Source organism: Schistocerca nitens, chromosome 5 (assembly GCF_023898315.1).
Source record: "Schistocerca nitens isolate TAMUIC-IGC-003100 chromosome 5, iqSchNite1.1, whole genome shotgun sequence".
Taxonomy (NCBI): Eukaryota; Metazoa; Arthropoda; class Insecta; order Orthoptera; family Acrididae; genus Schistocerca; species Schistocerca nitens.
This window is the reverse complement of record NC_064618.1, coordinates 174770118-174797291: the sequence shown is the minus strand read 5'-3', so window position 1 is coordinate 174797291 and position 27174 is coordinate 174770118.

The window sequence follows — 27174 nt, the reverse complement described above, 5'->3', positions numbered from 1 at the left end:
TGACTATGCCGTCCTCAGTAAAGTGAAGAAGAATTATGTGATATGTTGAATAGAATGAACTGTCTAATTAGGCGCTGTGTTTGTGACGTATCCGCTTTTTTACGAAATTATTTGACTTCATTACAGTAGTCAAGCCATAGCCGCAGTAAATTACAGAAAGTTTACATGATTAGTTTCGGTGAAGTTCAGTCACAATTATCAAATGTATCAAGTATGAAATAAGTCTACTATTATTAGTGAGAACCTGAAATATAAGAAAAATCCAACCACAACACCTTTTTCATACTTCAGCGATGACTGATGACCTGAGAAGTTAAGTCGCATAGTGCTCAGAGCCATTTGAACCATTTGAACATTTTCGCGCAGTTTGGGTGCATAGATCCTGAGAAATCAGTACCCAGAACAACCACCTCTGGCCGTAATAACGGCCTTGATACGCCTGGGCATTGAGTCAGAGCTTGGATGGCATGTACAGGTACAGCTGCCCATGCAGCTTCAACACGATACCACAGTTCATGAAGAGTAGTGACTGGCGTATTGTGACGAGCCAGTTGCTCGCCCACCATTGACCAGACGTTATGATCTGGAGTTTGTGTTGGCCAGGGCAGCAGTCGAACATATTCTGTATCCAGAAAGGCCCGTACCGGACCTGCAACATGCGGTCGTGCATTATCCTGCTGAAATGTAGGCTTTCGCAGGAATCGAATGAAGGGTAGATGCACGGGTCGTAACACATCTGAAATGTAACGTCCACTGTTCAAAGTGCTGTCAATGCGAACAAGAGGTGACCGAGACGTGTAACAAATGGCACCCCATTCCATCACGCCGGGTGATACGCCAATGTAGCGATGACAAAACACGCTTCCAATGTGTGTTCACCGCGATGTCGCCAAACACGGATGCTACCATCATCATGCTATAAACAGAACCTGGATTCATCCGAAAAAATGACGTTTTGCCATTAGTGCACTCAGGTTCGTGGTTGAGTACACCATCGCATGCGCTCCTGTCTGTGATGAAGCGTCAAGGGTAACCGCAGTCACGGTCTCCGAGCTGATAGTCCATGCTGCTGCAAACGTCGTCGAACTGTTCCTGCAGATGGTTGTTGTCTTGCAAACCTCCCCATCTGTTGACTCGGGGATCAAGACGTGGCTGCACGATCCGTTACAGCCATGCGGATAACATGCCTGTCATCTCGACTGCTAGTGATACGAGGCCGTTGGGATCCAGCACGGCGTTCCGTATTACCCTCCTGAACCCACCGATTCCATATTCTGCTAACAGTTATTGGATCTCGACCAACGCGAGCAGCAATGTCGGGATACGATAAACGGCTATCGCGATAGGCTACAATCCAACCGATATCAAAGTCGGAAACGTGATGGTACGCATTTCTCCTCCTTACACGAGGCATCACAACAACGTTTCACCAGGCAACGCCGGCCAGCTGCTGTTTGTGTATGAGAAATCGGTTGGGAACTTTCCTCATGTCATCACGTTGTAGGTGGCGCCACTGGCGCCAACCTTGTGTGAATGCTCTAAAAAGCTAATCATTTGCATATCACAGCATCTTCTTCCTGTCGGTTAAATTTCGCGTCTGTAGCACGACATCTTCGTGGTGTAGCAATTTTAATGCCCAGTAGTGTAGTATCGTTGTGTCCACTACAGCTCTTAGTGCCACGTAGCTCCTTTACCTATACGACGCTGCGGCGGCTCTGTTTCGAGGAACTACCTTGGTCGACATAAAAGGCTCTCTCGCCGGGGTGTAAGCCGTCCGCGGCCACATGTGGTGCGCGCCTCTGGCCCGCCGGAATGCCATTATGCTAAGCAGGCGCTGCCAGCAGCGGCAGCATCAGCATCGGAATCAGCATCTGCATCGCCTCCTCGCCCTGACACGGGCTGTCAGCGCCACGCCTTTCACACGGCCAGATCGACCCGCATGTTGTTTCTTGTAAGCGCTTTCCAGCGCCAACTCCAGCCTGGGGCGGCTACCAGTGAGTCTGGGCAGCCCGCCTTTGAACGCGGATCAACGTAAGATATGGCTTTAAGTACTGGGTGGTTATAATTAATGTTTGGCTACTCAAAGAGGTCCAATGTGGGCTGCAATTATCGTATGACAGGAGAACATGTTAGATATGCTTATGCGTTATTGTGGAACAGATTAACTCTGGAAAAAAAATAAAAAAAAAATTTGGCCACAAGATGCTAATCTGGCACTATGAAAGCAAGAAAGAGACATAGAAATGTTGCCATGTACAATGGATTAGGAAGGGACGTGGGAAGGAAAGGTCAAACTAGTGAAAAACGTGTAATGTTGATTTCGTTATTAACTTTCACTTATACAGGGTGATTCAGAAAGAATACCACACCTTAGGAATTTGAAACTCTGCAACGACAAAAGGCAGAGCTAAGCACTATCTGTCGGCGAATTAAGGGAGCTATAAAGTTTCATTTAGTTGTACATTTGTTCGCTTGAGGCGCTGTTGACTAGGCGTCATCTTCCGTTGATGCTAAGATGGCGACCGCTCAACAGAAAGCTTTTTGCGTTATTGAGTACGGCAGAAGAGAATCGACGACAGTTGTTCAGCGTGCATTTCGAACGAAGTATGGTGTTAAACCTCCTGATAGGTGGTGTATTAAACGTTGGTATAAACAGTTTACAGAGAATGGGTGTTTGTGCAAAGGGAAAAGTTCTGGACGGCCGAGAACGAGTGATGAAAATGTAGCACGCATCCAGCAAGCATTTGTTCGCAGCCCAGGAAAATCGACTCGCAGAGCTAGCAGAGAGCTGCCAATTCCACTATCAACTTTATGGAGAGTCCTACTAAAAAGGTTAGTTATGAAACCTTATCGTCTGAAATTGGTTCAAGCACTGTCTGCAGCTGATAAGATTAAAAGAATCGATTTCTGTGATTTTATCCTTGCTCAAATGGAAACAGATGAATCTTTTCGTTTCAAAGATTGTGTTTAGTGATGAAGCAACTTTCCACACTAACGGGAAAGTCAACCGTCACAATGTCTGTATATGAGGCACTGAGAATCCGCGGCAAACAACTCAGTATGAACGTGACTCGCCTAAGGTGAACGTTTTCTGTGCCATTTCAGCCAATAAGGTTTTTGGTCCCTTTTTCTTCGAAGGTGCTACTGTAACTGGACTACAGTATCTGGAGATGTTAGAGAATTGGCTGTTCCCTCAGCTCGAACAAGAAGCACAACAATTCATATTTCAGCAGGATGGAGCGCCACCACATTGGCACTTATCTGTCCGTAACTACCTGAACGTCAACTACCCGAGGCGATGGATCGGCCGCCAGGCAGCCCGTGACAGAGCACTTCAGCACTGGCCTCCAAGAAGCCCTGATCTTACCCCCTGCGATTTTTTCTTATGGGGGTATGTTAAGTATATGGTGTTTCGGCCACCTCTCTCAGCCACCATTGATGATCTGAAACGAGACATAACAGCAGCTATCCAAACTGTTACGCCTGATATGCTACAGAGAGTGTGGAACGAGTTGGAGTATCGGGTTGATATTTCTCGAGTGTCTGGAGGGGGCCATATTGAACATCTCTGAACTTGTTTTTGAGTGAAAAAAAAAACCTTTTTAAATACTCTTTATAATGATGTATAACAGAGGTTATATTATGTTTCTTTCATTAAATACACATTTTTAAAGTTGTGGTATTCTTTTTGAATCACCCTGTACAACTTGTTTATTACGAGTCCTGGAGACGTGGACGAGATGTTGGATCCGTAAAATAGCGTGATCAACAGTTGCTAGCAGCAGTTCTGGTGGAATCTGAACAACGTGTATACTGGCCCTTAGAGTGGATAGAGACTGAATGTGTCCTGGTATACGCGTTCGTTTAGATACCCCAGGCCGAAAGTCATATGGATCCAGATCAGATGATCTTGCAGGCCGTGGGTCTGGAAAAGATCTGGATATAGCACGTTTGTGTAAAGTTGCATTAAGCTGATATTTTACCGGGCGAGAGACATGAGAAGTTGCCCCATCATGCATGAAAACACGTAATAGCCCTCTTCCAAAGCAGGAATCACCTGCTTTACAAGTAGGTCTCGAAAATGTGCAGATGTCATGGTACACCTGACAGACCTAAAAGTGGAACTGACAGAGAATAAAGGTGCTTGAGAATCCATATCACACAGTCACATACAGCGAGTATAATATCTCTTTGTGTACAACAAGCGGCTTGAAAGTACCCCAAAGTCGACAGTTTTGTGTATTCACTGCACCCTGTAGTGTAAAATGTTCCTCGTCACTGCATAGGATATTGCCTGGGGTACACTTCATGGCATTCGAAACTGATAGGCGGCCATGTTGTGCTGGGTGGGTGTAACGTCCATTCTACGACGAAATTAACACCGCAGTGAAAATCCGAAGAATCTTTTCGCGGATGCGTTATTTCTCTAGTATATCCATCGAGAGCGTCACACCGCACTATTCCTCCTGAGCATGCAGTGAGTACTTAAAGATGTTTAAATCAAGGGTGTCTTCCGCCATTTGTGAAGTGCCTGCTGAGGGGTTCCATCTGCTTTCGTGCTGCCCACGTGGCAATGCTCGGTCACACACTACAGTTTCAAGAATGACGCTTTCGATGAGAAATGTTTGATCCCCATCAAACACACAGGACGTGACTCCTCTGGCTTTCATGTCTTCGCGTCCATAAACTGCTGGCTATGAGGACAGCTTTCTAGCACTGATAACGAGCTGGAGACCAGCGTAGGCAACTGGCGGAAAGCACAACTTCTAAGACGATGGAATGTGGCCCTGGATATCATGGTGCGATTGTCAACTGGCGACTCCTATTTCAAATCACCTGTGCCTCAGGAGTCTCTTTATTATTTTGTGCGTTTCGCGACCTAGTACAAATATTTACACCAAATGAAACATCGTTGGTATACTTTTCACATCATTTGGTTACTTTAGAAAAGTATTCTGTATATTAAGTATTCTGTATATTCCACGACATAAATTTATTATGTTAACTGGTTTTCGGTTTATAGGACCGTCATCAAACCTTAACTGTCGTCGCCAAAAAAGGTACAATATTCGTGAACAACAAAAGACGTTGCACACCATGGGTGAATACAAAGTGAACGTCATCTTTGACAGCGCACTAGAAATGCAATTTAAAATGTTAAACAGCAAATAAATATAAAAGGAGCAGACCAGAAAATCATTGATACTGTACTCGAAAAATCAGTGCCAGAATTCACAATCCCAATTAAATAAAATTAGTGAGTGACAAGAGCGATGAAGAAGAACTTGGGAGTACAGAAAATTCCTTAGTCACGATTCATGCAAGAAACTAAGAGATATCTGTCGAAATTTCTTAACATATGCCATTCTTCACAAAAAAAATTATATTTTTAAGAAGCCTGGCCGATCTAAAGATGAGAGTAAGATATCGAAACTAGTACTCGCTGAAATGATTAAGGACCGACAACTTTAAACCCTTTTTCGCTCTACTGTTCATCATGCCACAGTTCATCACGTTGTCCGACACATCATAAAATGCATTTTTCAAAAATTTGTGACTCCGTTTTTCGCCGGTCATTGATGAGCAGTAAGTCCTGTCATCTCTGTAAACTCGTCTCCTTTCGTTCTTCAGTGAACGAGACGGTGATCTTCTCTCGCAGCGCTCCTTTTGAAACACTGCTGCAGAGTGATAAGTAATACGACTTTCTCGCTATCGCAGTTCTAAGCACAATCATCTACTGCGTGATTCGGAGTAGCCAGTATCCCCGCAGTGCTTCCCATATTACAAAGTGACGGAATCTCTGGAATTAAAGATGATGTTCGTGCCTTCCGGTCAGTTCCTGCTCGGCACCGATGTGTCACTGAGATGTAACAGAAACGGAAATGGTGTCGGCAAATCGCCGGGACCACACTTAGTCTTAGATTTACTCTCGGTGTTGACGTAGTCTAACGATAATTTTCATCGGATGGATGCAGCAGGCTACAAACGTTAAGTTAGAAATAAACTTTTTCTCTCAATCATGATGCATGTAACGATTCTGGATTTTGAAGCCATAAACATTAAACCCGCATTTCATTTGAGCGAAGATACCGTAGCTGATGGATGACGTCATAACGTGGAATGGGGTTGGAACGACACATGCTCATTGTGGAAAGCTTATCGTGGGAGCTTGCACCAACCTCTGATCAATGTACTGCTCTAATAAAACATGGATTACCCTACAGATGGCACGCAAAAAAGGCTTATTTTCAAGAGTGGAAACGGAACAGTTTCTAAGTAACAAATCTCACATTTGTCAAAAGCAAAGAGTGAAAACCCGATGTAACACAATTTATGCATAACTTACTACTATCCAAAAAATTGAGAACACATTCTGATTCCACAGCATTAAGCTGCCCGCTCCATCAATGCTAAAAATAACAAGAAAAATTAGAAAATAAATATTTATTTAAGAACGTTCTAGATGCCATACCAGGAAACTGACTGGTTCAATCGGTGCTAATACAGAGGCACTAACTTTCATTTGTGACAGTACAAGTATAGAACTGTAATGAACAGGCACGAACTTTCATTTGTGATATTACAAGTACATAGCTGTAATGAACAAAAAACAATTTGTCATTTTTTCTAGTTTTTTGTGAAGGAATAACAAATTTAAATTCAAGAAAAGAAAACCTCTCATTGTTGACTCCTATTTCTTAAACAACTCGGCTTTTTGGATCAGATGTTGCAAAGTCTACTCTGAAACTTTCCGTGTTGTTGAGGAATAAATGGAAACATTTGAAACATTTTCTCCATGAGTTGACACTTCAAACAAGTCTAGGAAGTTGTGGTGGAGTACCTCTAGCAGGTAAGTCCTGAAAACGAGTTTTCGGGAAAAATGGCACTTAGAACTAATTCCAGTCCAATCTTCAACCATTGCTAAAATATCATTCAGGTTTTGTTTATAATAACATGAGAGAGCCACATAGTCCTTTCACTGCTTAATCGGAATATAATTTTAGTATAAACTTTTAGAAAACTCTTGAGTAACCAGAAAGAAACGAGTCACTTTGTGTGGCATCGTCTTCTGGCAGAATGACCGACTAGCGAAGTGGGTCGCTTTTAAGAGATAGGTTGGATGAATTGGAGTGCGCGTCTAAGGTCGCGACTCTGCCACCAATGCAGTTTAAAAGAGAATAATATGATTTGTGAAATGTTAACACTGTTTGTTACACTGAAAGTGAGAAGGAATTATAATTTGAATAATAAAAATGATTATTAACTTGAAGTGTGGTTCAAGTAGGTGTACATATTACTGTGCTACATCTTTGAACAGCTGGCTATTTTATTTGACGCAATGTGGATTAAAAATAGCTTGCATACCTACAAATTTTGGATCTTATTATTTCAGTAAGTGAGAGCCTTAGGCTGTTTCTTTGTAGTTCCACTAAAATCCTCCAAGGAAAAGCAGCGAAATCGAGTTATACATGCTATCTCTGTGCTAAGACACCAGTTGAATAAACCGGGCTGATGGACATTTTACAAGTTCTGTGCTTTTCTTTGACGCGTCAAGACACAACTCGACACTCTGCACGCACTCGCCCTGATGACTGATTTACGTATTCAGTCGCTACTGTATTATTTATATGTTTACGAGGATCACCAAATACTACTTCACCGATGAGTATCGCTTCTGCCTTCAGCCAGACAATCGTTGGAGACGTGTTTGGAGGCAACACGCTCAGGCTGAACGCCTTAGACACACTGTCCAGCGATTGCAGCAAGGTGGAGGTTCCCTGACGTTTTGGAGTGGCTTTATGTGAGGCCGAAGTACACCGCTGTTGGTCGTGGAAGGCGTCGTAACGATACGTGAATGCCATCCTCCAACCGATCGTCAACCATATCGGCAGCATATTGGCGAGGCATTCGTCTTCATGGACGACAATTCGCGTCCCCATCGCTCGACTAGAATGGCCAGCATGTTCTTCAGACATGAGCACTATCGAAAATGCCTGGGATAGATTGAAAAGGGCTGTTTATGGACGATGAGACCTACCAACCACCATGAGGTATCTACGCGAATCGCCGTTGAGGACTCGATGTATGGTGATACAACGTGCAATGTGTGTTTTTCATGAGGCTGAAAGTATGATTATGTTAATCTCTATTCCAATTTTCTGCAAAGGTTCCGGAACTCTCGGATCCGAGGTGATGCAAAACTTTTTTTGATGTGTGTAATTTGTACCTCTGCACTACTAATTCTGTTAGCAGTACATCTTGCATTTACTGTCCGTATTTATGATTGCATTTAGCGCAAAATTATGTCACTGTAGAGCGCATAGTTGAGGAGATATCAAATATTGAGGTGTGCGTGATAAATATGATGCGTGAGAAACTAGCCTTTCTTAAAAGCGGAGAGCACATTACCCGCACTATGCTGATCCGGTTCTGGTTTTCAGCTTCCGTTAGACTATGGGTGAATAACTGCAAATTAATAATACTTTGGGCACCTTTATACATTTACAACTGCGGGTGAAAGCAAATGTACCTGCTTGCGAGAATAAACGTGAATTTGGCCCTGTTCTATAATATTTCTAAAAAATGTGCGAACTGATTAAATCCTGATCTTTACTATTAGTCTATCTAATTAAACAAAGTGGTCCCTGCGCGTTAATAAATCTACTAATAATGCTGTTCATGAAATTGCCCCTCAGCGCTGATAATTTTCGTAGCAAACTGATCCTGTAGAGCGATACTTGGAAACGCGGTGATCCTGTAGAGCGATTCTTGGAAACGCGGTGGTTGTGGCTCTCTGTGTGCAAACTGAAAATTTCTGATTATAGTTGTTGAGAGCTTGGTACAGTGCTCCAGGTAAAAATTAAACTATTTTATACACGTCATTGGGTGAGAAACTCTTTAAATGAAAATTACTTGGATCCATGATTTGGACAGTGTTCTTAGGTCAAGTATTTCATTAACAAACTGTTTTTAAATCATCCGATTTATTGTCACTCGTATGAATTTCATGTTACAGCACTCATTAACATTGACAATGGTAACGTTATGTCAGACTCTTACTCTCACAAATATTAGCAAGTAAGAGATAAACATAAAATATACGTTACAGTGAAAAATTTCAGAATTTTAGTCAGAAATATAAAGTTCCCTTATATGGATGTCTCACTCAACAGCGGTTCCAAGCTAAGCGCGACTGCAATGCAACTAAATGAAAAATATTACCTTCATTACTTTCCAAACGGTTTTCTAACCTCATTGCCTCTCATTTCATTCTAAATAGCTAATCGAATCTTTCTCCTCTTTTTCACGAAATTCAAACACAAATCTTTATTACTTAAACAGAAATACAGTTAGCTTCATGTCTGCACTGCCACGAGTCCTCTCCTAGCCGTCTGTTTCACTACCCCCTAACGACAGAACTCCCGCGCTCTTCGCTGCCAAGCAGCGATGACAAAAACAACCACATCTTCCAGCAACATAGCTACTCTCACCAAAGGCTGCGTGCGAATAATAAGCCATTCAAAATTTTCTTTTGGCGTTTGAGACACCCATAATACGTACAAATTTCTGAAATGCAAATAACAAACTTCCAATACACCAGTTGTACCTTGTCTATCAGGGATACATGAGTTCACCCCTCACTTACCAGTAAACGTTTTTCTTATACCCTAGTCGTATACTTTTCCGACGAAGTCAGTACTGCTGTAAAATCCTACGTCTGTCGCCGTATTCTTCGCGAGGGAGGTGCTGTGTTGGCAGAAGAGCCAACACCGTGTTGCTAGAGGAGGCCGAAATTCACGTGTTTAATTACACGCAGACCGAGCGAGGTGGCGCAGTGGTTTGACACTGGACTCGCATTCGGGAGGACGACGGTTCAATCCCGCGTCCGGCCATCCTGATTTAGGTTTTCCGTGATTTCCCTAAATCGCTCCAGGCAAATGCCGGGATGGTTCCTTTCAAAGGGCACGGCCGACTTCCTTCCCCGTCCTTCCCTAATCCGATGAGACCGATGACCTCGCTGTCTGGTCTCCTTCCCCAAACCAACCAACCAATTACACGCAGACTGGCGTGAGGTCTGGAACAATTAAAGGAGTTGAGTCTAATAAGAAAAGAACGTAGTTCTTGGAATACTTAACTTTAATCCATAATTGGTGTACATCGCTCTTGACGGTACATTAATAATAAGCTCAATATAACTGGTAATGGCGCCTTGCTAGGTCGTAGCAAATGACGTAGCTGAAGGCTATGCTATCGTCTCGGCAAATGAGAGCGTATTTGTCAGTGTAGCATCGCTAGCAAAGTCGGCTGTACAACTGGGGCGAGTGCTAGTAAGTCTCTCTAGACCTGCCGTGTGGCGGCGCTCGGTCTGCGATCACTGACAGTGGCGACACGCGGGTCCGACGTATACTAATGGACCGCGGCCGATTTAAAGGCTACCACCTAGCAAGTGTGGTGTCTGGCGGTGACACCACAGGAGGCTTTCGTTGGCGCCTGCGTGATCAGAACCGCCATGAGCGCCTGTGCTACCTGTTGCTCGCGTTTAGAATTCTTTGTCCGGCTCCCTTGCAGTGGTGGTATCACCTCGGCCGCTCTCTCCTCCACTTTTGTGTAAGAAAGACTTACAAACGGACGACTGAAGGTGTCATCATTAACTCTCCTATACTGACTAGGCCGGCCGCGGTGGCCGATCGGTTCTAGGCGCTTCAGTCCGGAACTACGCGACTGCTACGGTCGCAGGTTCGAATCCTGCCTCGGGCATGGATGTTTGTGATGTCCTTAGGTTAGTTAGGTTTAAGTAGTTCTAAGTTCTAGGGGACTGATGACCTCAGATGTTAAGTCCCATAGTGCTCAGAGCCATTTGAACCATATACTGACTAGACAATGTCACACTCTTCATCCCAAATAGAGGCTCGATAAATGTTACCTACAGTGCACGGTGACGGTATCCTCGCCAACTTCAGATGTCACTCCATATTTTGACAGGTGATTAAAATCCTTTATGTGTAGACGAGTATCTGATTCTCCCATGGAGGAACACCAGTTTGATGTAGCTACTTGACTATGAAAGAACCGTAAAAAATTGTCCAGAGGAGTTTTGCACTTCCCTGACCATCACGTGAGGAACACACGTTTTATTCCTGTCAACTCCTGCGTGCTGGTCACGTGATTACAGAGTGTGACCGCAGTAAAAGCACTCAGTGGAAGGACAGTCGCGCGGGGTCGGTGGGGCTCCTCCCGTCGGGGGTTCGAATCCTTCCTCGGGCATGAGTGTGTGTGTTGTCCATAGCACAAGTTAGTTTAAGTTAGATTAAGTAGTGTGTAGGGTTAGGTACCGATAACCTCTAAGTTTGGTCCATTAAGACCTTACCACATATCAGCGGAAGGGATGCAAAGTCAGTGTGAGTCGCTCGGTAGGTGCGAAGGTGAATGATTGGCGTTTGAGAGAAACGGTGACTGTCAGAAAGGCAGGAACATCGTAATTAAAATAGTAAATCAAGTACTGAAGTGATGCCACGTTTCGACTAATTGCCTAACATGAGTAAATAAGGTTGTGCAAAAATGTTCAAATGTGTGTGAAATCTTATGGGACTTAGCTGCTAAGGTCATCAGTCCCTAAGCTTACACACTACTTAACCTAAATTATCCTAAGGCCAAACACACACACCCATGCCCGAAAACAAGGTTGTGCAGTCGGTACTAGAATTGCATGTTAAGAGCGGGTGCCGAGAAAGCAAAATGAACTATAATTGTTCACAACTGGGAAAGCTAACGATCGGTTTCTTCTTTAATTTAATCCTCTTTCCACAAGATGTCGCCATGATGACGCGACGCACACAGCAATGGCTTGCCCGGCAAGCTTTTTAACACAAAGACTAAGGGATCCAATGTTTAAGAACAAATAATACATAGCATAGATTCTCCGACTAACATTTCCTTTTCTAGTCAGATAACATCATACAACTAAAAAACTGACATTTACTTGGCATAAACATTACGAAGCACTTGTTATAATGCAGAGTAAACATTCAAAAGTGATGCAGCTAACTACAGAAGTATCGCAGTAACTATTTCACATCATAGAACTGCACTCGTAGTATAAATGATAATAGCACCCGTTGTATAATATGCAAAGTCTCTGCAGTGGAACGAACGACAAAGATGACGGCTCATTCTGATATCCGACAGCTGACGCTATGGGTTGTGGTAATCATAAAGTTGTATTGCCAAGACACGCACTGAACTATCTCATTCATTATATTAGTCCATTTTCTTTCAAGGATGTTTTATTTATTCAACAAAAATGAGTTTATGCGCAACGATTCGCAAATTTCGGTGACACTGACATTTGAAAGTACCAGAACGTGAAAAAGTAACTAAATATAATGTGGAAACTGGTTCTTAAAATTATAGCAACAATGACATAACCTTACGAAGTGTATATAAAAGGGAAGATACCATCAAATGCCGCGAAACATAACCAACACATTAAGTGCAATGAATGAGTATAATAGTATGTAAAGGAAAATGGTATTAGGTATCATCTTAAAAAATCATGTCTGTGGACTGATGTGCGTGGGAAACACGTTTTTTACTAACTAAAAAACTGTGAATGTTGGACATTGTTGAAAATATTTCATTTATAAGTTTATTGATGACAGGATTTAAATATCTTCCCGTCTACCTAACTGAGGATATAATGCATAGACTGCTTATTTTTAAGCGACATGTTGAATTAGCACGTTCTCAAAAAATTCGATTAGGGTTACGGATACCAAGTGATATCTTGGCCTTTTATAAGTGAATGATTTTGTTTAATATAATGAAATGAATGATACTCTTTCAAAATCTAATTCTGTTTATGTTGTTCTCTTGAAGGAATTCCTTTAGATTTGAAAGCTATATGAAAGCAATATTTTGTTGGATAAAGCAAACAGCCTTATAGGACAATTTATTTTGTATGGAAAACCAAAATAAGGAAAAATATCTCACTCATGCATTCACTCTCCTTGCCATTTAACAGAATAACCAAATGACAAACGGGTCTGGGCTTGTATTGTTGCTCGTTTCAAGGAATCCATTGACGAAACTCATTACATACAGCATTTACCTTAGTGTGATTAACTGTTTCCATATTCCTGGAATGATGTTTATTGACATTTGATGTCCTGCTGGTTGCCTAGGTTTCATTCTCAATGAGGCATGTTTAATAGTGCCTTTCACGGTTTATCGACATAATAAGCTGGCATGTACAGCTATACCCTTATGATCAGAACACTGAAACGGTCAGTTTAAGTTCACGGCACGAAAGGTTCTGTTCTGTGTCAGCTGTAAATTTTAATACCACCGAATTAAGTGGCCAACAATGTTCAACTTGCACGTGGAAGGATCGCAGACACAAACCGATAGGAAACACAAATAAATTGCACACATTTATGTAACAATACCTTACAGATAAATCTGTTAGTAACAAGAAACAAGAATATTATATTATAGCTTGCACAACTTATAACAAATTCAAATGTAATTGGCGGTTCTAGTCGCTACAGTCTGGAACCGCGCGACCGCTACGTTCGCAGGTTCGAATCCTGCCTCGGGCATGGATGTGTGTGATGTCCTTAGGTTAGTTAGGTTTAACTAGTTCTAAGTTCTAGGGGACTGATGACCAAAGTAGTTAAGTCCCATAGTGCTCAGAGCCATTTGAACCATTTTTTTTGCAACGGACGGCGTAACCTTCACAATCAAAAGGCGCCTACGGTCTTCCTGACAACACCCTTCGCAAATACACTGACATGTAAAAGGTTCAGGAGAAATGTAAAGCACACCTATAAAATCAGTACGGAACAAAGCAGTAACACACGAAGCGGTCAATAACGTCACAATTAAGAAATCGGAAGATTGCTTTAAAAGAATAAAAATTTTCTTGGTCTATCTTGCCGTAATAAAGAACTACAGTTGATAAAACTTAGCAATCAGCAAATCAACCTTGTATTTTTTATAAAAAGAACTGCAGGCAAAAGTGTCTTGCCCTTTAAAAGAAAATTGAAAAACCTGAAACATGAAATTCCTAATAAAGCCTCCTTTAAAACAAATCCTTAAATTCTAAGGTTAACAAATTTAAAAAAATATTAACTTTTGTTCTCGGCTCACAATAATTAGCCGATCCAAAACAATCAGAATTTACAACCCAGCTGGTATCTTAGGCTTAGTTCACGACAAAATCATGAAACAACAATTTTATTCACATTGGCGTGAGTGGTGGTTACAGAAAAATTAACGCTGCAAGAACAAGTGAGCCAGCAAAGGGACAATTTAAAAAATTACACTCGACAAACCACATAACGAAACTCGAGGCGATTTTTCTGACGTTCTCAACATGGGAAAAACTCCTTAGCATTCGCGCTCCTTGTGCCCACTGAGTACCCAAAACTTGAGAGCAATGTCACGAACCACAAAATCAAGCAAGTTAGTAAGCCACTTGTCCCAACGCAAGCCAAAACCGTTTACAGGCAGGCATAACGTTCACCATTTCATGCACTAAGTGCTGCTTGTTCACACCCATAAAAAGCTATCAGTCTTGTATCGGGAAGCATCCACAATATGCAAGTAGCAGAGGCAGTGCCTGGTAGCCCCGTATGATCTGCCCGATCGCAGACAATTAACATCTCTATTGACGGACCGTATTCGTCAACCATATTACGGCTACCATTTCCGGCCCCCTCCAAGAGGGACCATCAAACGACAAGTGCGCGCCTGTCTACTATCACTAGCTCTTCCCTCTAACGGAGACAACATCCTACTAGCCGTGGCACTGGTAGACAAGCTCCTCGCAGACAAGATAGGGCGGGGGGAGTCTTTACTGTATCGTTTGACAGTAATTAGTTAAATAAAAACAGATTTTTACTAAATACTCTTAACATACTACAAAAGAAGGTAAAATACCTTAGGCCATCCCCATATAGATTCCTCAACCCATACAAATAGCCTGATATTTATGTTTGTAATTTTTTAATAGCTATGACAGTTCTTGTATGATAAACAATGAAAAAACTTGTAGGTAATACATAACTGATGCATGAATATTCACCTTATTTATTGCATGCAACCCTCCCTTTTCATTATACATTCTTACAAGTACCGTCACAGCTATGAAAAGTTCACAGCCACAATTTTCAAGACTGTCGATATGGGACCAGGAGAAATTATTTTGTACTATTAATTCATACTTAAAATGTGTTAAATTAAAATTTTATTTTTATTTTAATAATTATTATCTCCTTTTTTAGTCATATGCGTGTGAAGTTTCTGAATGAATTATAAACATTTTGATGGATTTATAGCCGGCCGCGGTGGTCTCGCGGTTCTAGGCGCGCAGTCCGGAACCGTGCGACTGCTACGGTCGCAGGTTCGATTCCTGCCTCGGGCATGGATGTGTGTGATGTCCTTAGGTTAGTTAGGTTTAAGTAGTTCTAAGTTCTAGGGGACTAATGACCACAGAAGTTTAGTCCCATAGTGCTCAGAGCCATTTGAACCATTTGATGGATTTATATTTCTTATTTAAGCCATTACTTACATACGTACGCTTTTTATCTGCAGCTTCGCTATGAATGCATGTGTCTCATACATTACACCGTGTCCTCCTCACCCTTTCTGTGTCCATCTCCTTTTCTTCCCTCTCCCTCCTCAACCATGCCTGTCAACTAGCATAACAAATGGAACGCATTCCCTATTACCCGCTGGCCGCTGTGGCCCAGCGTTTCTAGGCGCTTCAGTCCGGAACCACGCTGCTGCTACGGTCATAGGTTCGAATCCTGCCTCAGGCATAGATGTATGTGATGCCCTTAGGTTGGTTAGGTTTAAGTAGTTCTAAGTCTAGGGGACTTCTGACTACAGATGTTAAGTCTAATAGTGCTCAGAGCCATTTGAAACATTTTGAACCCTATTACCCGCAGAACACGCCGGTCCTGCAGGACAATGGAATGTCAGGCTCTACCAAACTTCTTTACCCTAAATCCCAACCTACCGTACAAACCGAGTTAGTATTACCGTCCCATCCAGTACTGAGATATGTTTAAAATTTCCAGTCTCCTACTCATCGGGAGGTTAATTTAAAATCGCTGCAAAAATTGTACCGAACAGACAGACAACAATGTGGCCTAATAAAAACGTGTTAAAATACGTTGTATATGTGTACCTGAGCGGTGCCATCATCAGCAATCAATGTTACGGCTAGTGGAAAAAGAAATAATTAGAGGGAGAAAGATTTGCGTGCTGATTATACACTCCTTTCCTCGAAAATTTCTTCATAACTCCTGTTTTATCACAGATGTCTCATTTGCACATGGGTGGGGCCTATTTTCTTCCATCGCCCTGTGTGAAATGCAATAGTTCTATTCACCAACATGCAGTCTTCTATAGATACTGTCCCCCGAGCAGAAAACCTTACGTAGGTCGTGAATCCATTGTCTTGAAGCTGTAATAAACCCTTAGCGTGGAACTGATGTTGTATAAATAATTAAATCCTGAATAAGTTTGTTTATATGAGATGCCACTCACATTTTTATTAGCAGAACACGAGAAACTACACAATTATAATCTACTTTACCAATCACTAATAATCTCCATTCTTCACACTTTCATATAAAATAAACAAATTATCGAACAGCGTATCTGCTTAGTTGCTGTCATATTGTTCTCAGTTACATGTACACATAACCAACTATTGCTAATTAAGTTCTTAACCGATACCGACCAAGGCAGACAACGCGTCTGTCTTCCGTGACTGCCGAACCAGCTCTGAACTTACAGCCGAACCACTTCGCCAACCATCCAAATTAGGCGCGATTCGAAGAGCTCCGAAGTGCTTCGTCTGCCTTTTCGTTTAGTAACTCTTCATTATTCTGCTGGTAATTAGCACATTTGAAACAATGGAATGGTAGCCTGGTACTGAGAACTGCTTTTACATCAAATGCAAATAAATACACTGTTTAGTTTTTCTAATATTAATAACAGAAGATTATCATTTTGGCGAGCAACTTCCGAAGGCAGTATCCAATCGCGGAGAAGGACCACGATTTAGGCGGTGTTTATCACGATAACAGAACCGAACAAACCATCTGTGACCGGTACCTCACACCACACTATCTCATCTTTCCACTGCTGCCTTCTCAAGCGCTCTAACAAGAGCTTCTTGTTGCCGGATATGATGGCTGTATAGTCAGAAACACTACAAGGTGAGACAGGAGAAAAAGGAACAACAAGATTCGCTTTTATGCTCGTTCAACACCATGTTCGTTAGGGCTCAACACTAGCTAGAACAGATCAAGAATGGCGAAGGAAATTCACCATATGCTGTACAATGGCAACAACCACGAAATTCCACAAGCGATTTTACCCGAAGTAGTTAACGCACACCTGTGGGACGGCACTCGAATCAGACGTAAACTGGATCTGCTCCTGGTGGTGAAATAAATTTCCAGTGCCAATATTTGGCCAGCCAGGGATGGAGAGACAGAACCTTGAAGTTAGTGATCACAAGTCTTTGCCCAAAGTCCTGGGTTTATCCGCAGCGTCTATGGAGCGAGGGCATGTGGCACTGCTAATGGTGATCCGTGCATCAGATGGGAGTTGGGCTTGTGTTGGTTGGGTTGGGTTGGGTTGTTTTGCGGAAGGAGACCAGACAGCGAGGTCATCGGTCTCATCGGATTAGGGAAGGATGGGGAAGGAAGTCGGCCGTGCCCTTTCAAAGGAACCATCCCGGCATTTGCCTGGAGCGATTTAGGGAAATCAGATGGGAGTGTTAGGCTCGGCAGCCCCTTGCTACTGTTCAAGAGGAGTAGACTGAGTTGCAGCACGGGGTTGCACTGTCTCAATATCTGCGAGACATCCCAGCAAACGATGCCGTAAGCCATTTATATCTACACGCATTAAAGAAAGTTTGGCATCACCTCGGTTTCGAGAGTTCCGGAACCCGTACAGAAAACTGGAATAGAGATCAACATAAACATCACTTTTGCCCTTTATATTGCACATGAGAACCACACATTGCATGTTGTACAACCATACAGTGGGACCTTCAGAGGTGGTGATCAGGACTGCTGTACACACCGGCACCTCTAACACCCAGTAACAGGCCCTCTTGCATTGATGCAAGCATGTATTCGTCGTTGCATACTATCCACAAGTTCAACAAATGGTTCAAATGGCTCTGAGCACTGTAGGACTTAACATCTATGGTCATCAGTCCCCTAGAACTTAGAACTACTTAAACCTAACTAACCTAAGGACAGCACACAACTCCCAGCCATCACGAGGCAGAGAAAATCCCTGACCCCGCCGGGAATCGAACCCGGAAACCCGGGCGTGGGAAGCGAGAACGCTACCGCACGACCACGAGATGCGGGCAAGTTCATCAAGGCACTGTTGTTCGAGATCGTCCCTCTCCACAACGGCGAATCGGCGCAGATCCCTTTGACTTGTAATTGGGTCACGTCGTTCATAAACAGCCCTTTTCAATCTATCCCAGGCATGGTCGAGACGGTTTCATGTCTGGAGAACGTGCTGGCCGCTCTAGTCGGGCGATGTCGTTATCCCGAAGGAAGTCATTCACAAGATGTGCACGCTGGGGGCTCGAATTGTCGTCAGTGAAGACGAGTGCCTCACCAATATACTGCCGATATGGTTGCACTATCGGTCGGAAAATGGCAGCCACGTATCGTACAGCCGTTACGGCTCCTTCCATGACCACCAGCGGCGTACGTCGACTGCACATAATGCCAACCCAAAACAGCAGGGAGACTCCACCGTGCTGCACTCGCTGGACAGTGTGTCTAAGGCGTTCAACCTGACCGGGTTGCCTCCAAACAGGTCTCCACGAGTTTCTGGTTGAAGGTATGTGCGAGACTCATCGGTGAAGGAACGTGATAACAATCCTGAGCGGGACATTCGGCACGTTGTAGCACCCATCTGTACTGCTCTACGTGGTTGCAAAGATGGACCTCGCCATGGACATCAGGAGTGAAGTTGAACATCATGCAACCTATTGCGCACAGTCCTGCATGAAAAGGGTTATTCTACATGTTGGCGTTGCTATCAGGGTTCTCCGAGCCATAAGCCGTAGGTAGCGGTCATCCACTGCAGTAGTAGCCCTTGGGCGGCCTGAGTGAGACATGTCATCGACTGTTCCTGTCTTTCCGTATCTCCTTCATGTCCGAACAACATCGCCCTGGTTCACTACGAGTCGCCTGGACACTTCCCTTGTTGAGAGACCGTCCTGGCACAAAGTAACAATGCGGACGCGATCGAACCGCAGTATTGACCGTTTAGGCATGGTTGAACTACAGACAACACAAGGTGTTTACATCCATCCTGGTGGAATGACTGGAACTGATCGGCTGTCAGAACCCTCCGTCTAACGGGTGCTGCTCATGCATGGTTGTTAACGTCTTTGGGCGGGTTTAGTGACATCTCTGAACAGTCAAAGGGACTGTGTCTTTGGTACAATATCCACAATCAACATCTATCTTCAGAAGCTCTGTAAACCGGGGTGGTGCAAAACTTTTTTGAGGTGTGTGTAACAGAGTCCAGAAAAAGTTAAGAGTAGATGACTACACGAGGTAAGAATGTAGACTCCACAGGATCAATCAATAGTGTGATCGGAATTGCGACATCAGATCTGGAAAAGGGAAGTTAAAAATATCCCCTTGCAAACTTCCTATATTTTCAATTATTAGCATGATTCCTCCTTGCTGGAAAGTCTGCAGCAAATAAATTATAACTCACGGCTGAAATTTTTTTACATGTGGTAAAACGTACTGTTTACGCCAGTGAGCTGTGTATCTCTAGTTTCTGATATCCGAACGGATTTCCATATCGCGCAGTACTCCCCTTGAGCGGAGTATATAAATATTTACTTACTTGAAACAGAATTTCGAAACGAAATAGCAGCTTTTACGTTCAAACGTCGACAGACGGAAGACTGTAAATCATATATATTACAAACACGCCGGGTTTCCGATCCGCGACGATTTTCCGCTTGGTGGGATTCTTCCGGGCCTATGCGGCGACTCGGTGCGCGCAACGAGGCGCGAACTCACGGTTCATCGCGCGGTCGCCGCGTTTTTCGCCAAATTTGATTACCGGGCTGACGAACGGACGAGTGGTGCGGCAGCACGGTCGGGCGAAAATACAGCGAGGTGCGGGCAAATATGGCACCCCCCCCCCCAAACTTCTGCTCACCTCACCCCCATCCAGCCGCTTGCGGAGACCGTAGCTTGCGGATTTGTTTGAATATTAAATGCGTTAATGAGGTGTGTGCGGCACAGTCGGCGGCCAGTGTGCGCCGCATGCATGTTTTACGGCGCGCCACGGTCCGAGATTATTCACTGAATAAAACAAAGCCGGGGTGGAGGTTTGGGCGGGGCCCAAATGACCGCCGACCTCGGCTCGGCGCGCCCTACAAGTTTTAACACGCGTCCGCTTTGTGATTCAAGACGGGCGCGAGCGCGCGCAAGGCGTTTTTCTTTATCAGGCCGTGGCCGAGGTACAAATTAAACTGGAGCCGCGTTTAGGGTCTCCCGGGCCCGCGTCTCCGCTGCATTTTGCAGCACGCGGGCTTCGGCCTGCGGTCGGAGCACCACCCACAGCGCGCCCCCAAACATCACCTATTCATGCCGCCGGCGTCCGGCCCCGTTTGCGCCGGGAATTCCTTACCGCCCGAGAAAGAATCCGCGCTCCGTCGCTGTCCCTTTGGTAATTATTTACTGTCTCAGTCCGACCCCTCTCCGCCCTCTCAGCGCCTTTCTAACTCTTTCGCAGTTGTGTTTGCCGAGAGGTGTAACATGTGTTTGTAAATGCCATTTCGTGACTAAGGCGTCTGAATATCTGAAGAACATAACCTTAAACACTACGTCCTACCGGAAACCCTTATAGGTATTGCCACAATTGCTGTGATGTAAAGAACGGAATATCAGACAAGCTGTGTGGCTGGATTGAAGAGTTTTTAGCAAACAGAACACAGCATGTTGTTCTCAATGGCGTTAATGTAACCTCTGGCGTGCCACAGGGGAGTGTTACGGGACCACTGCTTTCCACAATATACATAAATGACCTAGTAGATAGTGTCGGAAGTTCCATGCGGCTTTTCGCGGATGATGCTGTAGTATACAGAGAAGCTGCAGAATTAGAAAATTGCAGTGAACAGCAGGAAGATGTGCAGCGGATAGGCACTTGGTGCTGGGAGTGGCAACTGACCCTTAACATAGACAAATCAAATGTATTGCGAATACATAGAAAGAAGGATTTTTTATTGCAGGGCTTCCCAACCTTTTCAGCTGGCGGACCCCTTCTTCAGTCGAAAATCCATGGCGGACCCCTAGTCAGTCAAGAGCACAGTAACTAAAATTTCAGAGCGAAACCCATGGGAACTGAAAGCTTCTTAATGCAGGTGCCATGTTCCCAATGACCCCCCCCCCCCCCCCGAAGTATCGGTAGTTTTTGGTTTAAGGAGCATACATATTTCATAAGAGTCGTGTGTGTGTGTGTGTGTGTGGGGGGGGGGGGGGGGGGGTTTCGTGAATTCCGAAGAAAAATGTTCAAATGTATGTAAAGTCTTCCTTTCGTCGTCCTCCCTCCTCATTCATTTCAACTGGAAACTTCCCTTGTTGTGAAGGCGATGGGGAAACTGCAGCCTTCTTCAATGATCCTGACTTCAGCCACCGATCCATGTTAGAAGTACTAAAATGGTCAAAAATCCACTTTGAAACAGGTAGTGCACTGATAAGGCAAGTTTAACATTTAATTATGCCTGAAGCCGTATACGTGCCCGCGAGCGCTGTGATTGGTCGACAAAGCTCGCTCCGCGCGTGCGTAAAAGGTTTCAGCGCATCTAGCGCCCTGAGCCAGCGCACAAACGACCCCCGTATTGTTACGAAACAGTCGATCAGAGAAGCCGCATTCTCCGGCACTAAACTGTGTATACGTTCTCACTTAGGAACCGCAAAGGCTGCTTGGGGATACGACCTGAAGTAAAAGTACACACGTTTTTCACACGAAAAAAAACCCATAGTGATGAATTTGATTTTCACATTTTTATTCAATAATTTTACTCATTATTTTACACTATTTGGTGAAAGGTGGCTGCGGACCCCCTAGAAAGAGCCGGCGGACCCCTAAGGGGTCCGCGGACCACAGGTAGGGAAGCCCTGCTTTATTGTATGATTATATGATAGCGGAACAAGCACTGGTAGCAGTTACTTCTATAAAATATCTGGGAGTATGCTTGCGGAACGATATGAAGTGGAATGATCATATAAAATTAATTGTTGGTAATCCGGGTGCCAGGTTGAGATTCATTGGGAGAGTCCTTAGAAAATGTAGTCCATCAACAAAGGAGGTGGCTTACAAAACACTCGTTCGACCTATATTTGAGTATTGCTCATCAGTGTGGTATCCGTACCAGGTCGGGTTGACGGAGGAGATACAGAAGATCCAAAGAAGAGTGGCGCGTTTCGTCGCAAGGTTATTTGGTAAGCGTTACGGAGATGTTTAGCAACCTCAAGTGACAGACTCTGCAAGAGAGGTGCTCTGCATCGCGGTGTAGCTTGCTGTCCAGGTTTCGAGAGGGTGCGTTTCTGGATGAGATATCGAATATATTGCTTCCCTCTACATATATCTCCCGAGGAGATCACGAATGTAAAATTAGAGAGATTCGAGCGCGCACGGAGGCTTTCCGGCAGTCGTTTTTCCCGCAAACCATACGCGAGTGGAACAGGAGAGGGAAGTAATGACAGTGGCATGTAAAGTGCCCTCAGCCACACACCGTTGCGTGGCTTGCGGAGTCTAAATGTAGATGTAGATGTAGAACCCCAATTCCCTCACATATTATTGCCTCTTTCGTCATTTCCATGACAGACTCTCTACCACTTCGTCAATGTTCATAGTTGTAGTGATATTTCAAAATTAAGTAACCCACTGCACGAAAGTTGTGAAGTTTGCAATATGGAATAGTGGTCCCTATGAGTTTCCATTTGGTGCATATTAAGCCATACGTCGTCTCTGGTAAAACCGGAACAGAAGAGATCGAAGAATTTGAAATGTGGTACTACAGGCTTATGTTCAAAATTAGGTGGACTGATAAGGTGGGTAATGAGGAGGTTCTGCGCAGAATCGGGAGGAAAGGAATATATGGAAAAAACTGACAAGGAGAAGGGACAGAAAGATAGGACATCTGAAAAGACATCAGGGGAATGACTTCCGTGGTACTATAAGCAGCTATAGAGGGCAAAAACTGTAGAAGAAGATAGAGACTGGAATATATGCAGCAAATAATTAATGCTGCAGGTTGCAGGTGCTACTCTGAGATGAGGAGATTAGCACAGGAGAGGAATTCCTGGGGCGCCGCATCAAACCAGTCAAAAGACTGACGACCCGAAACAAAAGAAAGAAAGAGTCATACATTGCCCTCCATGAAATATACCAAACGTACTGATTTTTTCCTTCAACATGGGGAAGTCTAAAAAGAAACTATTTGTATGTAGCACATTCACGTCTCTTTGTACGTGAAAGATAAAGTGAAAATGAAATATTCGTAACGTCCCTCATACATCGTATATGATTCGTGATATCGGAACGAGTTTTTGGCAAATGCTAACACACAAAGACCAGATGTGAGGGAACGCAGATCAGCAAAACGTAAGTAATTACTTTTTTTACAAGTCAAATAGCGAAGAGAACTGTTTAATAATCTAAAACTAACAAAACTGTATCGTTAATGATATCACTGATCATGCCTTAGAACAGGAGAAGGCGAAACGAATATGGGATAAATAAAGTAACTAGCAGCAGGAAAAGGCAGTTTTATTTACAAAACAAGTATTTATATGAAACTTCCTGGCAGATTAAAACTGTGTGCCCGACCGAGACTCGAACTCGGGTCCTTTGCCTTTCGCGGGCAAGTGCTCTACCATCTGAGCTACCGAAGCACGACTCACGCCCGGTCCTCACAGCTTCGAGTCTCGGTCGGGCACACAGTTTTAATCTGCCAGGAAGTTTCATATCAGCGCACACTCCGCTGCAGAGTGAAAATCTCATTCTGGAAACATCCCCCAGGCTGTGGCTAAGCCATGTATCCGCAGTATCCTTTCCTTCAGGAGTGCTAGTTCTGCAAGGTTCGCTGGAGAGCTTCTGTAGAGTTTGGAAGGTAGGAGACGAGATACTGGCAGAAGTAAAGCTGTGAGGACCGGGCGTGAGTCGTGCTTCGCTAGCTCAGATGGTAGAGCACTTGCCCGCGAAAGGCAAAGGTCCCGAGTTCGAGTCTCGGTCGGGCACACAGTTTTAATCTGCCAGGAAGTTTCATATCAGCGCACACTCCGCTGCAGAGTGAAAATCTCATTCTGGAAGTATTTATATGCTTGCTGCGGAGGATAGACAAACAAACAAACTTGTTAAAGACGGGAGTACTTCGCCACATGTTTGAAACGGGAAACTTCGTATACTGCAATATACAAACAACTGTGTAATATTTCAAGGGTGTTTGATAGCAGGTGGAACGAGTATTTCTCTGGCTTTAGCATCAACTTGAGAATTCTGTTGCAGTTTCAACTGGATCAGAATGTTATTTAAGTGCATCCTTGCACAGAATGAAAGAGTGAACTTTTCACCTGAAATGGCTCTTCCAAGATACTGATAATCTATTTTCAGTGTTCGGATGTGTGGTTTGATCTGTTTCGCGCTGTAACTAGCTTTATCTTTGAGATCGGAACTTCTAGATTTTGACCGGTGCAGGTAGCATTCAGAGAACCCTACATGCATAATAGCACTATGGCCATCGAGGCGAACGTGGTGATCTCCTCGCAGTTTGAAAGTTGTTCAAATGGCTCTGAGCACTATCGGACTTAACATCTGACGTCATCAGTCCCCTAGAACTTAGAACTACTTAGAACTAACTAACCTAAGGACATCACACAGATCCATGCCCGATGCAGGATTCGAACCTGCGACCGTAGTGGTCTCGCGGTTCCACACTGAAGCGCCTAGAACCGCTCGGCCACACCGGCCGGCATTGAAAGTAGTCATGTGAGTGAGCAAGCAAGTTCACAGCCGGCGTCTGGCTCGGTTTGAGCCGGGACTTACTTACCGCCCGAGAAAGAATCCACACTCCACCAATGTTCCTCTGGTAACTATTTACTGTCTCGATGCGTCCCTCTCAACGCTCTCAGCGTTTCGTTCTTCGAGTGTGCTATTTTGTTTGTCGAGAGCTGTAACTCGTGTTTGAAAAACCATTTCGTGCCTACGGCATCGGAATATCTCAAGAAGATACCAGCAGTACTCGTGGAAACTATGTCCTACCGGAAAACCTTCTAGACAGGTCAACAACTGCTGTGTCCAAACATGAAAATTACAACATTTATGTACATTTGAACTATATTTCATTTATAAAATAATACCGTTACGGCATGTTGTAATTTTCATGCACTGATTCCTGTTGCCTGTAATGTTAAATTATCTATACAGTGCCTCATTTGCTCTTGTCTATAATTCTTTCCCTTCTTGCTAGATGGCGTGAATCTGTTTTAGTGTTCAACTCGTGGCTGCCTTGGCCTGTTAGCCATCTAGTCTGACGGTAGCGGCGGTTTGATGCAGTTGTTTTGTTCTGAGCCACGTCGTGGCTGCCACTGTATTTTGATGGAACATTTTATTGCATTTGACAAACATGTTATATCTTCAGAATTTAATTTTTATTCTTGTGATTATTTCAACTTGACAAGAGCGCTTTTGCTCAGAATTTTTTCATCTGTGGTTTGATTACATGTAAGTACCCTGTTTCTACAGTATGTTGTAGTAATCCTATTAATTATATCGTAATTTTGAGCCATGACATTATATTTTCTAGGTAATCCTATGCAATGTTTATCCTGTTGAAGACTTCCTTAGAGCTGTCGAAACCATGGTCTATTTCACAACAATTTTATGCAGCTGAGGTGGTTACGCGTACATTCTGTAAATAAGTTAAAGAACAGTTGCTGGACTTCAGCCTATAACAATATTTCAAATTTCAATAAATAATTTATTTGCAACATTTAGCTTCGCCTTCCGGCCCTCTTTCTACATAGCCACCACTCCGACTTAAACAATTATCTTAGCATTGTACTAACTTTCCAACAGCGTCTTCGAAGAAGGCAGCCGAGTCTGGTAGAGTAAAAATCAGTGGCCAGTACCCAACATCCGTTTGGTTCAGTGATCAAGGCCTGGAACTTTCTTCACCATTGCCAACCTTTGATCATGTCGATCGTGCGAAAGCAACTGTGTAAGTTCCTTGCAAACTTATACGCAAAATTGCTTCCAGTCTCAGTAACAGGTCATAGATCACAACATTCATCATATTTCCGACAACCGATTTCAATCGATATAGTCTATCTTCAGATCTGAAAATATTGTTCTCCGTCAGCTCGGCTGAAGTTGCTTCTGTTCGTGTTCAAGGAGTCACAGCACAAACTTCGACATAATGCTTCTCGTGTTCAGTTCTCCTGACAAGAATTTGTTGATATATATCATATAGTACACCCAACATGTTGCAGAGGTTTCATTTTTTTTCGTATTAAGTATGAGGTCGTTAATGTTACAGTCAAAGCTGAAAAATGACAACATTTACGTCCCTCCAATGTCAGATCTTCACATCAGCATACTTATTCAAGAATCTGTAAAAGCAATCAAGATTAAATACAAGAACAGTAAAATAACGCGGTCACTTCCCTGCAACCATGTCGTCATACGCCAACTGATAAAATAGATTAAAATGAAGTCCTGTTTGCTGCCCTGAGCGTTGACAGCATCACATTACCAGTCATCCATGGGTTGTGCACACCTCCAGGAAAGCCACACCAGGAAGACAAACAGTACCGTTTTTTTAATTATTTCTTTCTTTTTCTGGAACTATTTGTTGACTCATTGAGATTGATGCCACTGCTGCTACAGATAGTTCATTTTCTGTAACTACAGAACTCAGTGGTGCTCGAAATACTTCTTTAAACTGCTTAGTAAATCGTGCCTATGCTTGGTAAAGTGGAAGCGAGCGACCGATAACAGTCGATACCGCAGGGAATGTGGGCAGCGATCTGTCACTCGTGTATGGGACCAATAAGTTCGCTTCTGCATAGAGATAGAAAATGAGATTGGCAG